This window comes from Lycorma delicatula, chromosome 2 (genome assembly GCF_047948215.1).
Source record: "Lycorma delicatula isolate Av1 chromosome 2, ASM4794821v1, whole genome shotgun sequence".
In the NCBI taxonomy this organism is placed as follows: domain Eukaryota; kingdom Metazoa; phylum Arthropoda; class Insecta; order Hemiptera; family Fulgoridae; genus Lycorma; species Lycorma delicatula.
Genome location: NC_134456.1, coordinates 150,012,127 through 150,029,012, shown reverse-complemented (window position 1 = coordinate 150,029,012; position 16,886 = coordinate 150,012,127).

The window sequence follows — 16,886 nt, the reverse complement described above, 5'->3', positions numbered from 1 at the left end:
CATTAGCCGTGAATGTAATAAAATTAAAACTTAATTGTTATCTGTTATATACATGTTACCAGTGACAACCCGTCGATCTTGGATAATGTCCCGAACAACAATAATAAAGTAAAATGCAATAAAAAAATTCAATACAGTAAAATCAAATAAAATGTATTACAATACATTAAAGTAGAACAAACATAAAAAGATTATTATACTACGCAGTTAATTAGGTAGTTTGTAAACTATGTTGTTTGTCTGGCGATTCTCAGCTTGAATGAATAAATTTCTAGGTAAACCATCTTTTAAGCACGTCAAATATAATTGACCGTGACCAAAACAACTATTTTTCAACAGTAATTTAGCAATGTTCAAGGTTTTCCCTTGTGATTTGTTGTGGTCGTTACGTATGATATTCTTAAAGGGAATTGCAAACGTTTAAACTGAAATGGAAGATTGGTTGATATTATTGGAATTCTTTGTATGAAAACATCTCTTATATTTTTTCCAGTAAGAAATGTTTCTTTTACGATATTTCTTGTTAAAGTTTTGACATATAGTCGAGTGGCATTGCAAAGTTTCGGTGGTTTCAGATTCCAATAGACCAATGGTGTTTCGCCGGGCGACTGCACACGGCTCCAGCTAGAAGCAGTCCGTTTTTAATTAATTTACAGATTATTTTATTTAATTTCTAATCGTAGATTATTTTAATTAATTTTTTTAGCGGTGAATATAATCAAATTAATTAAAACTTATTTCGACTTATATGCATCACGTAGCTCTGAATATTAACCCTTTGAAATTTGGTTTTTAAATGTTAAGTAATGCGACAAACGTATAGGAGACAAACATACACGACAAACATTGTCGGCCTCCAGGGCGCGAGTGGTAGTGTCTCGGCCTTTTATCCGGAGGTCCCGGGTTCGAATCCTGGTCAGGCATGGCATTTTTACACGCTAAAAAAATTGTCATCATCTCATCCTCTGAAGTAGTACTTAACGGTGGTCAAGGATGTCAGAAATAAAAACATATAGGAAATAAATATATATCGATGTTGCCAAACTGTGAAAAGGGCATTTTTTGGCCTGTTTTTTAGTTGTAACTTTTGAATTTTTGGTTTAAAACGATTCTGAAGATGTGGATATGAGCCCTGTAAAATTTGGATAATGTATGTTTAGTATTGTGGCCGCAAGACGGTTACAGACAGAATTGGTATAATTTTTTTATATAGATTAATATACTGGTAAGAAAATTACATCCAATTAGCAATGCATAATATAATTATTTATAAAAATAAATTATCATATACTTCTGCTTATTATTGTTATTTATTACTCTTTTTTCTTGTGTTGTACGCTTTTGCAGAAATCTCTACATCTTCACATTGCGTGAATATATATATAAATTTTGAATTTAAATTATTGTTACAACTGTTACGTTTTTTTTTTTTTGTTTATTATTGTTACTATTTTTTGTTACAGGTAAGAATTTTTGGTTACAGTTCTGTTCTTTATCACGTACCGTAAGTAAATCTTTTGTATATATTGTACATTATTTCGGTAAACTATAACATTGCTGTTTAAAAATAATAATATTAACAGTGTGTCTACCCTATAACATGCATCTCAGAAAATATGATAACTACTGAACTGTTTACTTTTTATTAACATTATAAAAAAATCATTATTCTTAAATTTTATTTTTAGAATAATTATTTGACGATAGATCTTTCCCTAAGATTCTGTAGCCAGTTTCTGTTAAGTAGAAATTTTTTTAAAACCAAAATTTTCATTCTTATCATTTTGAGATTTTAAGAATATTTAAAAAAAAACATATCGATATTAATATTCTTTAACATAAAATTATTTTGCAGAAGAAATTAATTTTTCATAATTTGATGATCTGTAACTTTTCCGATGATTATACTACGTAGATACAAACTATTTTATAAAGTTATGCTAATTGAGTCAAATTTTGAATTATATGTTTTTGGTTTTTGCAAATCTTGACGTTTCGTGACCGCTTGTAAAAATAAAAATTGGAATCTAAGCATTCAAATATTCCGGAAGGATGTACGTATTTATGTTTGTATGTCTGAGTATGTATGTTGGCTTGTTTTTTGCGTCATGTTTAAATTTAATGGACCGATTCCAATGAAATTTGCCATGATAATTTCTGTTTATAAGTCAATGATGTCAATTAATATTTGTCTCTGTCGATCAAGAGGGCAAGGAAATGCGAACATTCTGAGTATAATATGTCAAAATTTTACCCAAAGGTTAAGTAAATTTATGTTAATAATTTAATGTCCCGTAGGTAGCTAAGGTACTCTTTAATATTTTGCTTGTTCAAACCTCTTAAATTGAGTGGGAATTTCCAAAATTCCGTTTTATATTTTTTGTAGTTTCTGGATTCAAAGTCACATTCTTGTTTCTAATTTCATGATTCTATTACATTGGTATGTCCCTTTTTCCTATGTATCAGGACATACCATTTATGGATCATCGAATAGTCACGGGACTCTTCGTCTCAAATCTCAAATTTTTAGCGTAGATTTTTAATAGTAGAGTAATTTTTTTAACATAATTCTCTACGTTCAAAATTTGCTTATTATATTTCAATTTTTTTTTTTTGACTGGTGTCATGAAGGTGTTTATTGCAATCCTTGTAACCCCCATAACCCTTTAAAAAAAATGGAGAATGGTGTAAAAATAGGTAATATGACATACGTACAGTATACAGTATTACAAAAAATGAAATTTTTACTTATTATTCTATTAAAAGAAAAAAAAAATAGGGAAAGTAGACAAATCTAGCTACTAAGGTATTCGCCCTGACAGACTACTGCTTAAATTAAATTGAATATAGTATTTAAGTTTTTCAAGTAAGATACAAGACCCATGCTCTGACGTTACCTTTCTACCCTCTTGGTCGACTATAGCAAACATTAAACGCCATCGTTAATGATTCATATTCAGAAGTCATCAATCAAAATTCCATGAAAATAGGTTTATCCAGTCTGCAAATATCAAAGAAAACGATAACTGACAAATAAAAGCGAAAAAAATACGCTTATTACCTTCGAACGTGAATTAAATTGTCCGATTAAATAACCAAAATGGCATACCGAATTAATGAAATCATCTAATTAGTATAAAATCTGTACATCTCTAAAATTTGAGTCCAGAAACAAAAAAGAAAAAGAAAATGGTTTTTGTTCCACCTTTTTAGAGGGAGATTGAAGATACAAACATTATCAGAAAGTATCTTAAGGGCATTAGAATATGACTAAGGAGTTTTGTATCTCCGTTCCTTGTAGACTAATTGTGACACCATAAATAAGTAGCAAATATGTTATAAATTTCTTATTGATTCATGTAAGTATAGGTTCTGTTTATTTTTACTTTGAAGTCATTATGAATTGTCTCTAGATGCGATATGGTATCATCTAATACAAAAATGAGCCCGATTGAAGTAACACAATGGTACAAAATTCATCGTGCCAAATTTGAAACAAATCGATGTACCTAGTCAGGAGATATCAAACAAACCAACATACGAGGTGTGATAAAAAAATACGGTGAATAATTGTTTATTAAAAAAAGTAATAAGGTTACATAGAATTCGATTTAATCTCCTTCAAAGTACTGTCCTTGGCTAGCAATGCACTTATCCCAACGTTGACTCCATGACTGGAGGCATTTCTGGAAGGCGTCTTTCGGAAGGGCTTTCAGCTGCTCGGTCGTGGTCCTCTCAATGTCAGCAATGGTGTCAAAACGTTTTCCTTTCAGCACAGTTTTAATTTTTGGGAAGAGCCAAAAGTCGCATGGTGCTAAATCCGGTGAATATGGCGGATGTGGACAGACAGGAACACTTTTTTCGGCCAAAAACTCGTGAATGAGAAGCGAGGTGTGACACGGCGCGTTGTCGTGGTGAGAAAGAAAGCCATTGGTCCATTTTTCTGGTCGCTTTCTCACTCGTCTCATTTGCAATTCATTAGTTAAAATGCTTTGAACGGATCCGTACGAGATGTTAAGGTCTTCCGATAGCTCTCGAATAGTCATTCGCCTGTTTGAACGAACCATTGTTTCCATTTTTTGCACATTTTCAACTGTTTTTGAGGTTACTGGACGTCCCGCACGCTGCTCGTTTTCAACAGACTAATTTCCGTTTTTAAATCGGTCATACCACTTGTACACAGTCTTCAAAGTTACCACATTATCGCCGTACACCGATTCTAACATTTCGTGAGCTATTTTGACACTCTTTTGCAACTTAAAACAAAACTTAATGTTAATGCGTTGTTCAAAATCCATGTTGCGCGACAGACACGATAAACACAACCTCACTCTAGGGGCTCTGGCAGCTGACTGGCAAGCTCGAACGTGTTACAACTTGTCCCTGGCTGTCTCAATTGATCACGCTATTGGACAAATTACAGCATATGAATGTAGCGTCGGCAGTTGCCGCTATAAAAATTCATTCATCGTATTTGTTTATCACACCTCGTATATATAAACATTTTTCCGGAATTTCTCGATGCTATTTATTTTTTATTTTTTTGAACAGGGGGGATGAAAAGTCAAGATTTAAAAAATGTTGGCATTAAAAATTTGAACCGATTTCTACACTTTCATTAATATACTATAATCGATAGTCTTATAGTATAACTGTATAACCGGAAAATTAAAAATCTATCAGAATAATATCAAAGTTATAAACGAAATTAGAAACTAAAATTTTATGGAGAAAATGAAAAATAGATGATGGTTTTGTCATTTATTCATTTTTTTCTTAATTTATTTGATTCTTACGTCACTGAACTTATTGAAATACATAAGGATCCATCGTATGGAGATATACTGCTTCATTTTTTATACATTGTTGTATTTTTCTCTTTCTTTTTATAATCTATTTCTAAATAATATACAAGCAAATTTATATAATCTTTTATTCTTATTCTTTCATGTAAGCCTATGTTTATTTTCGTCTACTTTGAGGTCATTCAAAACATCGCTAGATACTATTTGGTACCGCCTAATGCAAAATTGATCCCGATTGAAGTAACACAGAGTCAGTCGTTTAGTTCTGTTAAAATCAGCCAACTGTAAACTAGTGTGAGAGCCGGTGAATATCTACAGAGCGGTCGACCAGGCGGTACCAGAAGGGTCGGTCGGTCGGATACATGATGAAGGGACGGTCGGAGGATGAGACTTAATTAATGTTGCCTGGGGTGTATTTCAGTACACCCTCAGTAGATTGGACACGGTGCCTGGACTTGTGTCGCATGAAGCCGATAGTAGTCATAAGGGCCGGGTTGGTGGTATACGGTGGTTAGCGTCGGTCGGGTATTTGCAAATATAATAACTGTCCAGATTGACTCGGCTTGATGTTACTAACCGCTATAGTATACACTATAATATGGCCTAGCTACTATCACCATCACCAACGCTGTGACCTCCTATGTTATAACCCTACAACGCCCCTCCCGACAGCTATGATCCCTGCATCCCTCAGATCACCTCATAAACCCACCGAATCATCTCTGAAGCAACCCTCTCGTTTTACGTCACAGTCTCTGACTCGTAACTTCTATCAACTAATTCAAATTGGTGATTATGAATGACGAGTATTACACCTGCTTAATATAAAAAGAATACAAAACCAAACACAACGGTCTAGTTTCTTATAAATTAAAAAAATATTTAACTAAAATATTTTTACCGCATTATTTCATGGAAGTCATGAATAAAGTAAACACCAAATTAATTATCAAATTAAAAAAAAAAATTCTGTACTTCATTAAACAAATATAAGAAAATTTTTAAATGATTTTATTTTTTTAATAGTGAGGAGTTATAGATTTTATGAAAATTGTAACTTTCTCTGTATCATATATTAAGGAGGAGTAAATATTTATAAATCCGCAATAATTTGATGTAAAAAGATATATATGTTATGTTTTACTGTGTTGGACGAGTGATTTTATCGGAAGTTAACCTAGCTTCCTTATAGAAATTGGTCTGCAGTAAAGATAAAGTCTATAGTCACATGAATAATCCACTACTACTATTCAACCGGGCGCACTATTACTAAATCGTCACTCACGCGTAATTTATTATTTGTCACAATCTAATTAGCCGATCAATTTGAACTTCTGTTTTCTGCTTTTACTGTGGTAGGGATTTTAATGAATGAATGGCATTATTACGTCGTGCAATTACGATTAATTTACAGAATGTCTCGCAAAGAAACGGAAAGAATGTCACTACATACTCTACAGCTGAAAACAAAGAAAATCGTTCAAACAAAGGATGGGTTTGAAAACTCTTCGTTTTTGAGTTATAGCTTACAAAAAATGTCCCCTTGATTTCTTCTTCAAGTTTAAAATGAAATTTTCGGAATTTAAATTAAGGAGTAAATCTCATAAATTTTTATATTTTTTACAAGAAAAATTTAATAAATTAGATCCCACCACTGTACTTAGAGTAATTTTTGAGCAACCTTTTGTAAATCATAATTATTTAGGTTTAATGTACAATATCTGTGTTAAATTGTGAGTAAACAAATAAAGTTTAGGAAAACCATTTTTAGAGACTTAATGTCAACTGAACGTGAAGAAGATTTAATAAATTTGACTTTTATTAGAAACAAAGCAGATTGAAGCATTACAGGAAAATACTGTACTTATAATTTTAAACCGAAAAAAATTATTTCATTATTGGAAAATATTTAGAAATAAAACCAATTAATAAAAATGAATATGAATAAATAAAAACGTATTACATACTTACCCTAGTACAATAATTTTCAGAATCACCTCCTTCACTCTTTACTGAATATTCTGTTTATGTTGTTATATTTAAGTTTATGTGACATTTTTTTCTTGTAGAACATCTCCGTCCGTACATTCTTGGTAGAATTTTATATCTTTCAAATTTTTTTTATACAATAACGAATTTTTAGGATTCGTTATTAAATATGCAATATTTTATGAATAGGCTTGAAAAATTATTAAAATATTTAAAATGTTTAATTTTATTTACAACATATTAAACAATTTACAATTGGAGTATATATTATAAAATAATATTTATATAATTTATATTAAATTATTTACAATTAATATATTTTTTTATAAATTAAAAAAACCATTAGTCCATCCTTTTTTTTCTTTTTTTTTTAAATAAATTGAATTCAAAATTATACTTGAAAGTTGGTTGTTTTACGTTATGAGTTTTGATAGTTTTAAACGGGAATAACTCAAGCTTGGGCTTACTTTGCGGTATGGTGGCTGCACTGACAGTTTATTGTAAAGTATCACCATCTGGTATTTTCACACGTTGACCACCGACCCGTGAGAAAATATTCCCTAACCTCGTCCTTCTTCCTAAATATCCCTTTTCTATATCAACCAATCTAAAACCAACGAGCAAATGGTTTCTCTTTAACTGTCTAACCGATATTCACCTATAAAAAGAAATACTTTTTTTTAAATGTGGAAATGATTATTCAATAAGCTTTTTTTTTAGTAAATAATATAAAATTATATTTTCCAAAACTAATATAAAAAAGAATTAGATTAAATTCTTTAAAAAAATGTTTGTTTAATGAATATTCGGTGTTGTGGATCAAACCTTGGCCGTGAAAGTATATTTGTATTCTCGCTAGTAGCAAAACCACTTAGAACTTTAGGTGAAGGGAGGTGAAATAGATTTAGAAAGAACAAAATAAAGAGTTAGTAGTGTTTGGTTTGTCGTACACCCAACATATATTTAATACAACTTATTTCAGTAATATTCCGGTTAATAATTACAAGTATACTAAAAGTTTATGTAGTCAATTATATATACAAAATCTAAAAACAAAGTTGTAATCCTATTCTAGTATTAATTGTTATTTGTTCTTAACATAGTTCACAAATAACGATACGTACAAAAAATTTAAAAGATCCAAAAAACTTATAATTTTTATAGGTAATATTATATATAGGAGTAGTAAATTGTATTTATAAGAAATTCTTACGTTTGATAGTCTCTCAATATTCTTGAGAGATGACATGTTCTACAAGAACATGTGATTCACGCGCCACATACCTGAGGCTTTGTTATTTTTTTAGATACTTTGAATGCGGACTTACATTGTATCAGTTCTTCAGTAAAATAAGTTCCAAACTTTTAACACGGCACTTAGTTTGTTTTTGTTTTATTTCATATTTCTCTTCTTTGTTTACATTCTAACTGGTAGTTAATATTTAAACATTTTTAATTACAATTTTTATTACATTTATTCACCTTCACGTCAATTCCTCTCCGGCTTAGGTCATAGACCTGTTCCGCCCTCCAGCTTTCTTCGGACGTCCTCTTGATCTTCTTCCAGCTGGTGCGTAGTTTAAGGCTTGTTTCGCTATTCTATCGATCTGTATTCTTAATAAATGTTTTGCCATTTGTCAATCTAAGCAAGCATTTTGTCTTGGATAAAAATTAGATGTAAATTTTTTCGAACATCTTCTATTCTAATTATACCCAGACGGGACACACCCTTGACAATCCGCATAAAAGAAATGTTGGCAGTCTGTCTAGAGCTCAGATTATATAAAAAGGATTAGATTAAATTCTTTTAAAAAATGTTTGTTTAATGAATATTCCGTGTTGTGGATCAAACCTTGGCCGTGAAAGTATATTTGTATTCTCGCTAGTAGCAAAACCACTTAGAACTTTAGGTGAAGGGAAGTGAAATAGATTTAGAAAGAACAAATAGGTTTTAGTGCCCAAGTTTCACCACAGTATAAAAGCACCGGGATCGCCTTTGCCATATACAATTTTAACTGGCTGTCAATTCAAGCCTTATTCTATTTTTTTTTTTTTTTTTTCACCTCATTCGCCTGCCTCAAATGAGGCGAGGTAACAGGGCCCGGCTATGCCATTCCCAACCCTCGCCACAGTAACCGGGACTGGTTACTGTGGCGCTTTTTACTGTGTGCTTTTTGCTTGCTTCAAGCCACCAGGGAGGGAAACCAAGTCCGGCTATGCCCCTTCCCAGATTCCCTCTAGTATCTGGGTCTCGTTCTTACTATTCCTTTTTTATACTTGCTGTTCCCTGCTCCAGTCACGAAACTCTATTTCTTTCCTATGAAGAATTTTCGTGGTCAAACCGTCTATAGCATTACATTCTACTACCCGTTGTATCATACATCGGGTACAGTACATACAGTACAGTACATAAATACATACAGTATGTACAGTTGGGTTCCTCTCGCTTCCCAAATTGGTGTAACTATTCACCAAATTCTCCATGACCGGAGAGAAGTTGTGCAACAAAATAACTCACATCACCATGATCCCTCCCCGGCCACAGCTCTAATCGCAGTATCATTCTTCTCATTCTTCGTGTCCATGTTCCAGTGTGTAACTCATCGCAAGCCCCCGGCCACTCTTGCCATAGGCAGATTTTAGCGTTCTCTGTTACCATACACTCGTATATTCTTTTCCTGTGTTGGGCTATAAGATGAATGGGAGGCATTCCTGCCAACACACTCGCCCCTGCTGCTGACACTGTTCTATACGCTGTCGTTATCTTTAATGTGGCTCTCCATTGCAGTGAGGTCAATCGCTTCACATTCCTTTTCTTGTCTAATGGATCGGTATAGCATATAAAATTGTTGCCATCAGAAGCTTACACTTTGCAACCCCTCGGTCCCCATTTGGATCCCATAAGGTGCCCCAGTGAATTAATCGCTCGTTCCGTCTTCACCGAGATTTCAACCAAATGTTTGTCGATCTGACTGAGGAGTCCATACACCCAGATATTTTATACTGGGCATCATTCCAAAACGTACTCCATCAACGTTTATACCTATTAGGCGAATTTTTCTGCGGCCTACCATCGCAACAAGTTGTATCGTCTGAGGAGCCAGTTTTAATCTCCTTATTCTAAGCCAGGAGCTTATCCGTCTAACCACTGTATTTGCATCAGACTCAACCTTTTATTCTGAATGATCTGACACCAATACTGCCAGATCATCCCCATATGTAATTAGGGACTCCTATCCTCAGCATACCATCAAATGCGATATTCCAGAGCAGGGGACTCAAGACTGATCCTTTTAGCACTCCCTACTGCATCTGGAACCGGACTTCTCCATCTATTATCTTTGTTAACAGTTCTCGGTCATGTATAAAACTATATTGTGGCCACCAAATAAGAACTTTCATTCCTTTTTAGCTCCTCTATTGCAACCGCTCTTGGAATGCTATTAAAAATGTTGCGTATGTCTAGCAGTAAGGGAATCTTTCTACTCCTCCGGGTGCCTGCCCTACACCTTTTTTTTCTTTTTTTTTTTTCGCCGACCAGATATCCATTTAAGTATACGCAGTCGGGGAGAGTGGTCCATATACTCAGAGGAGGCGTCCCCCACCCACTGGCAGCACGTCCGGAACGGCAGGTTTGTCCCCCCGGTCTCGGATCTTTTATTTTCCATTTGCCATGCCTATAATCCCCCACCTCATGACCAAGGTTCAGCAACGCCGTCCCTCAGCCCCTCGGCAGGGAACCGGGTCTCTGTCTTTATCTTTTGCCATGCCTCAAACCGGCGGCATCGACCCCACTAAGCACCAAGGCACCCGCAGGGCCGACACCGCCGGCCGGGACTCGGTCTTAACTTTACCCCACAATTCCCCAGGAGTTCCATCCCTTCTCAGGAACCCGCACACCTCAGCATTCGGGCCCGCCACGGAGGGACTGTCCTCCCTTCCCTACTTTAACTAGGACCCCCGTTTTCTGTCTTCGTCTTCTTTAATACGGAGAATTTCCCCCGCGAACTTCTTGAACCAGCCCCAATTTTCCTGACTATACACCATCCAATTAATTAAATTGTCAGGGGTCAGTCTATTAATTAAAATTTCCCTTCTATTATCAGTCCATCTGGGACATGCGAAGATGGTGGGTTCTACATTGTCGATCTCCTGACAATAAACGCATAGTAGGGTGGCCCTCTTCCCAATTCTGAATAAATATTGACCAAAACAACCATGGCCTGTCAATAGTTGCGTGCTGTAGAAGTTCACGTCACCCAGTCTCTTACCAACCCATGTATTTATGTTGGGGATTAGCCTTCTCGTCCAATCCCCAACTCTTGAGTGCGCCCACGCACTCTGCCACTCTTGCTGTCCACCCAATTCTTCACTTTACATAAGGTGAATTGACTTATGTGACTTAAGTTACTTCCTTAATACTCCAATTCCATCAAGATTCTTTCCACAATGAGTCTTTCATATAGTTTGGCTACTGAAGGTAACAGATTTATTAGCCTGTCGGTAGAAGCTTGGCTGATCATAATAGGCTTAAGTATCAAAATGTGTCTTCCCTGTTTCCATGTTACAGGGAAGCTCCCTTTCTTCAGCGCTTTATTAATGCGAGTAACAGCCTATTGAAGCTCCTCCATAGTGAATCAACTTCCCTCATTGCATACGATGATCATGTGTTCCACTTCTTCTGTCAGGAAAAGACTGTGGATGGCTCGTAGCGTCTGTACTCTGGTTAATAGCGGAAGAGGCGCACGAAATCGTATAATCAAGATGCTATACGCTCTCCCCAAGGATCATCATTTAGTTCTAGTTCAATTTCCTCCATGTCTCCCGTTTCGCATTCTTACTGGTAGCACATAATATCTTTCTAGCCGTTTTATATTCCGCTCCCGCTCCTTCGACTTCGTCTGGGCGTCTCTTTCTTGCACGTTGAAGTTTGCGTCGTGCTGCAAGCGCTGCTATACGCAGGTCACCAGTGCGCTTGTATCACCAGTGTACTTTACGTCTCGTTTGATTGGACTATTGCCGCAAGATATCATTTTCTTCTTTCAAAGTTTGAAGAAAATCCTCCGGATCCCAATTTTGTCTGCTCTCTATCCTGTCTATTACCGCCCCAGAGAAGACTGAAATCTGAGCAATCTTGGACTTCCAATTTTGTTCTGCAGTCCTATGTACCAGATTTCCGAGTTTTAAATTAAACTGGATGCACGGTGATCACTAGTAAACTCCTCGTCCATAACTCTTCAATAATAACACGTGATAGCAACCTTTCAGGAATCGCAATTATGTCAATCGTTGATCCCGCACCTCTACCCAAAAACATTCTGACATCTTGAGTATTCAACGTTACCCAGTGCTCCGAGCAACGTCACCAGCATGTTATCCCTACGGGTTGATCTCGTTCCACCTAACTTGCTATACTCAGCGTTAAAGTCACCCGTCAGGACGACCGCACATCTTGACACACGCATAACTTCCTCGAGGTCAGCCAAAAATTCATCGAAACCGACATCTTCGCAATTGGGTGATATATAAGCACTGATGCGTATACATGGTCAAGGTAACGGTCATAGTAAAGTCAAGTCAATGAAACCCTTTCCTGTCCTTTTCACCAGTATTGCATAGCGGCCGGAAACTCCCCGTATAGTTGCTTCTCCATTCACATCCGTGTTCCACTCACTGGTGAGACTAGTTCTGTTGTTGGGTTCAGAAATAAGGACAATGTCAGCACCGTCCTTTAACCGCCGATGCCCACACCAACTCGTAGGCGGCAACCGTCTATTCGCGTTAAACTGAAGACATGTCATGTTCGATGTTTGACATTCCCGCCTCCGTTCTGGTGCCCTCTCACGCCACTCTAGGGAGGTTCTACTCATTCACCAATCTTGTGGCCTGCTCCCACAGAAATTAAAGCAGAGATCGGCACTGTTCGGTCCTGTGCAATTTGCGGACGCATGCTCAAACCCCAACATCTATAGCACTTCATGTCATCCATTCGGGGTTCTATCCTGCAATATCATCCCAGAATTATCAGGTCCTTGTCTGCCAGTTTCTTGGCCTCTCGGGCCAAGATAGATAGTTAACAACCTAGGTATCTAAAAGAGCTGACTTGTTCAAAAACATCATCTTCTAACAAAAGTTTTGTTCTAACATTAAAATAGAGGCCTTCGTAAAACCCATCTCGTTCGATGTCTTAATAGACAGTTTGCAATTAAAATTGTTAACTATTTTGCTGAATTTAAATATACTAAACCGCAAATTATTTTTATTCTTACTTAAAATAATCAAATCCTCAGCAAACACTTAATACATTAATGTAAATATTCTGAAGCAGAATGACCAGAGACACTATGTGAGGCAATGTCGTGGTATTACGTTTATTATTTTATAAAAGTATACATATATATCTGTATAATTTTATTTATGGATGCGCGATTAAAAAATCTCTTACGGACTTTATAAACTTTATAAATACCACGGTGTTAATGGAAAGTAAGAAGTAAAGATTTAGGAACTGTAATTTTGGTACGATAGGTTACCAAAAATAGCTGGAGTTAAATAAAAAAATCTTATGAAAATGCAGATAAAAATGTTGTTGTAGGAAAGTTCAAAAGGGTTATGCGGCAGTATTCAAAAAGAATTAAGAAGATAGAATAAACAATGTACAAAATGGGTTTTCGCATTGATATTGCAACAAAAAAAAATAAAAGGTTTCACTAAATTTAATAAATCGTCAAAAATCTGTTCATTTTCAAATTGTTTTTTTAATATTTTTAGAATTATCACCTTGTAATTATTTTAGTAGGTAGATATGCGTATAACTTTCTCATTTATTTCATCATATCTTTTGATTTACATGGTTCTTTATGTTTAACATCTGACTGTAGAAATGCTATTTATTTTTACTGCTTAATAAACTCATGACGTCATAAAATTTTGTCTTTTACTACTCAAGCGAATCTACTGCACGAAGTTAAGAACAGAGCTAATAAAAAAACTGCGTCTTAAAGAGTTAGTATTTTGTACTGGACGGAATTCTTAACGTGCATACTTGAACGTGTAAAATGTGATTATGTTTTGTTCATTAATGAATGCGCAAGTATTTCCCGTTCCAAGTGTGTGTTTAGTATATCTACTTTAAACTAAGTTTATGGATCATGAACCTTGTATTTCAAATCCGCGAGTAAGTACGAAGCATTCCAAAATAGCGTTCCAATCATCTGTATTGGTTGCCATTTCCTGTAATACAGAATAAATATACTATTTTTTTTATTTATTTTTTATTAAAGATCAATAGTACCTTTAATAGTAAGTAAGTACCTTTCATTTGTTGATCAGTAAAAAATTTGTGTTAAACAAAGTGGTAATTTAGTTCAAATATTGTGTTTTTAATGTTACACTTATAAAACAATATAAGTAGAAATATTTTGTTGCGACGATTTGTTTTTACTGGACTTGAAAGTTACTCTCGAGTGTGCTTTCCGATTATTATTCATGTTAACGGTTGAAGTTTAGTAATTATATTCATAAATATTTTAAATAATTAATTATAATAACAAGTGAAATCTGTATTTTAATATATAAATTAATATTTTATTCTGATAAATGCATAATATTTTACGTTAAGTAGATCAAATGAGAATTTCATAATCTATACTTAGACCTAAACACCTGTTTATAAATTTTAATTGCAGTATGAAAACGTTTATTATCTATCGATATTCCGGAAGTAAATCTGAACAAAAACGAAATTTAATACACCACTCGTAAAAATTTAACTTAATTATAATTTATTTTAAAAAAGAAATGAAGATATCTGTAAAATATAAAACCTGATTTTACTAATTGAAATTGATTTAAAGGGGGATATCGTATAATGTACTGTTTTATAACATCAAGGTATAGATTAATTTTTCAGTCTTTCATTTGGTTCTGGTGCATGTCAAACATCAGAGATTCAAAACGCTCCAGTCTAGAGAAATAGTTTCTATTTAGTTAGCCCATGTGATGTGAATAGAGAGACAGTATCATTAGTACGGACGAATTCATCTACACTTTAGTGGGTACTGAATACTAACGTGTAACATTATATTAAGCAAAAAGGTGGCTGGAAAACACTTCTCTCCTCATTTTTCTTATTTATTTATTTATATTAGGAATGGGTAGATTTATTATTCCACCGATAATAAAACAAGTTACTACTTGTTTTTTAAGGATGATAAAGCATGATAAAACATTGATCAGAGCAGCGTCATAAACTAAAAATTAATTATAAAGCAAAGAAGCCAAAAATAAAACTAATTAATTATAAATAAAAAGATATCCTTGTTTTTTGGGGCTTAAAATCTTTATTTATTAGAGTTAATTATTTACTTTAATTTGGTTCTGATTTATTTAACAAGTTGAAAAAAATTATATTTACTAAAAAAAAAAAAAATTATGAGTACCGTGATACTATTTTGTCCGATTTGATCTTGGATCGAAAAATCGAAAATCATATTGACGCTGGACGATTAAATAAAATAATTAATTTTATCAATTTTTAATTATCGTAATGACATTTGTGGTCACCATTTTCGTTTAAACAGTCAGAATTTAATTTTTTGATATAGTTTTTCTTGTTTCGCAAAGATCTTTAAAATAAGCTATCACATGTCAATATTTTTTTGTTTAGCCTCCAGAACCACTGTAAGGTATTACTTCAGAGGCTGAATGGGAATGATATATATGAATATAAATGAGGTGTAGTCTTGTATAGTCTCAGGTTCACCATTCCTGAGATGTATGGTTAATTGAAACCCTACCACCAAAGAACACCAGTATCTACGATCTAATATTCAAATCCGTATAAAGGTATAAACTGCCTTTATTAGGATTTGAACCTTAGAACTCTTGATTTCAAGATCAGGTTTACTCGATGACAAGCTTAATCACAAGACCAACCCAGTGGGCTAACGTGCTATGTTAACATACATGTTAATGGTTGTCACATGTCCGTATTATCCATTTAAAGTTTTTTTATTGCTCCTGTCCACCACCTCCTTGAAGACCGAATATTCTAAATTGGGGCTTACTGGGTCAGCCTCGGAAAAGATTTCCAAAGAAAGAATCGGGATACATCAAATAAAAAAAAATTTTAACGATAACAAACAACCGTAGTTCTAACTATCTGAAACAAACACATTGTTAGCCGTCATTTTGGAGTGAACGATCAATTTTAACTGAATCATTTTCTCATTTCATCGAGCTTTTTAAAATGAAATATCAAATGACCATTGGTCCCACTTGAAACTTTTGAGTTTTTCCTCGTCACCGCCTCCATTAACCAAAAAGATTGAAATATATGTACATCACTGAAGTAACCCGTCAGTACAAGGAAGAATGCCGCAAACCGAATTCAGTTATCTTAATTATAAAAAAAAAAGAGGTTAATGAGGGTGTAAGTTTCCTTTATATATATATATATATATATATATATATATATCGGGTGGCTGAAAAGGAACTTAGAGCCAAATATTTATACAAAATTTTGACTTTTTGATCAACAGGAGTAGGTACTCTGCTGCAGCGGAGTACCTACTCTAGTTAAAGTCCTATTAATAATTTTAAATATTACATGAGACAATGATAATAATTAAAAGAGTAAAGGTGAACCGAGATGCCGATAAATAGATTTTCTTTTGTCTTTTAAATTACTGTTATTTAAAATTCGTGCAAAAAGTAATATTGTTTCTGAAAAAGAAAATCTTTCAAATGTTTTAGTAATTTATTAAAAATGGGAATAAAAACATTGTAAGGCCGTAGTAAAAATGGAATCACATTATTTTAGTCCTCTAATTCAAAAAGACGTGGAATATTATAACAAAACCAGTTCAAACATGTTATTAAACGAAAACCAATCATGTATTATTAAGTATGAAGAAAAAGAATACTAGGTGGATACTAAAACACTATTTGGAATAATAAAATTCTGTTTGCTAAATCTCACGCCTCCAACCAATTTTGATAAAACTCTCAAAATAACATGCTTAAACATTTTGAAAATATATTCTGAAAGTCCCAAAAAAGTAGTGAAATTTAAAGGTAGAGCACTACTTC